Source organism: Aplysia californica, unplaced genomic scaffold (genome assembly GCF_000002075.1).
Source record: "Aplysia californica isolate F4 #8 unplaced genomic scaffold, AplCal3.0 scaffold00319, whole genome shotgun sequence".
In the NCBI taxonomy this organism is placed as follows: Eukaryota; Metazoa; Mollusca; class Gastropoda; order Aplysiida; family Aplysiidae; genus Aplysia; species Aplysia californica.
This window is the reverse complement of record NW_004797589.1, coordinates 380007-381452: the sequence shown is the minus strand read 5'-3', so window position 1 is coordinate 381452 and position 1446 is coordinate 380007.

The following is a 1446-nucleotide window of genomic DNA, read 5'->3' as shown; positions in this document are numbered from 1 at the left end:
ACTCACCAAGTATAAAACGACACGGTAGCATTTCGGGATCCTGAATCGTCAATTGTTTATCAAGATAGTGTTAGGAATAAATACCTTGTTTTCCGCACCTGCACCCATCCGCGATCTAATCTCTGGGAGTAAAATTGTCTGATCTGATCATTTGAAGAATATATTTCTTTCTAACACCACAAGGCCTATGTTATGGTAAGTGAGTTGCCATAAATCTCCAACAAACAAGCCTTATTGATGTACCCATTCCTTCCACACATTGATGGTATCTGTTCCAGCTCCCTTAGAATAAAACTGATTTTTATTGTGGGAGACAGTTGGGGCAAATCTGTCTATTGACTTAAACAATCTAATGGACTTGTGAGAGTTGTTTGAAAATTCTATTTGCCTTGAGGCTAAATTTACATCTGCGTTATATTATTATTAATGCACAGCCTGCTTTCAAAGATGAGACATTTTTAAACTGAACTCTAAGGCTGCGCAGTTTTTCCTCCAACTCCATCAACGCATATACTTCGCTACCTCAGAATTACAAAGTTCTATCTGCTCAGAATCCTAGTTTTGAGAAAATTGACGTTAAAGATTTTGAGTTTTACATGCACATGTTAAATTTTTCCGAATGCAATTCTTTGAACATCTTGACAACGACTCCGGATAATCTTACGATTCTCGATTTTGATAGAGCAAATAAAACATTTGGGTTTCTGACCTCATTGTCTTAGTAACTCAAAACGACCGAAAATGTCAGATAGAACTTTGTTATTCTATAAGGTAGCGATATAGCGAGGCTGTACGTCGCATCACAGAAATGCCCGGCTGTTGAACCATGGAGATCCTGGCTATGTGTCGTCAGGACGTGCCCAGTCTCGCTAATGGAAAAGACAGAGCTGGAGGAGCTTGGTGGGGAGCAAGGCCCAAAGATGAACGGGTCGATAGTCACGCTTGGCAATAGAAGAACATAATAATAGATCAGTGTCTCTAGCTCTCGGGCCATGAAATGTTCCACCTTTACGTTCTCATATTATTATTTATTTAAAACAAAAACAAACAAATAAAGAATTATAATTTGTTTTAAACAAAAAACAAAAAGGAAAAAAAATTTTTTTTAAAAATAATAATAAAAACCCACCCCAGGGAAAAAGCGCCACACCCACATTAATATGTCAAAAGGTGTGTTGCTGACAGTATACACCGAGACGTTTTAGTTTGATTATCTTTTTTTTTTTTACCGCTCCAGGGCAAATTGTAAGTGCATAACATCTGAGATAAGTTTTCAATTTTTTTCCCTTTTTGTAGAATGAAATTTAGAGGATACTTTCCGCACAGAGTATTCTTTTACGGCCACCTATACACCCCCATCCTCTGCAGCTTCCATCCTGACTCTTCATTCATGTCTGTCTGTCTGTCTGTCTGTCTGTCTGTCTGTCTGTCTGTCTGTCTGTCTGT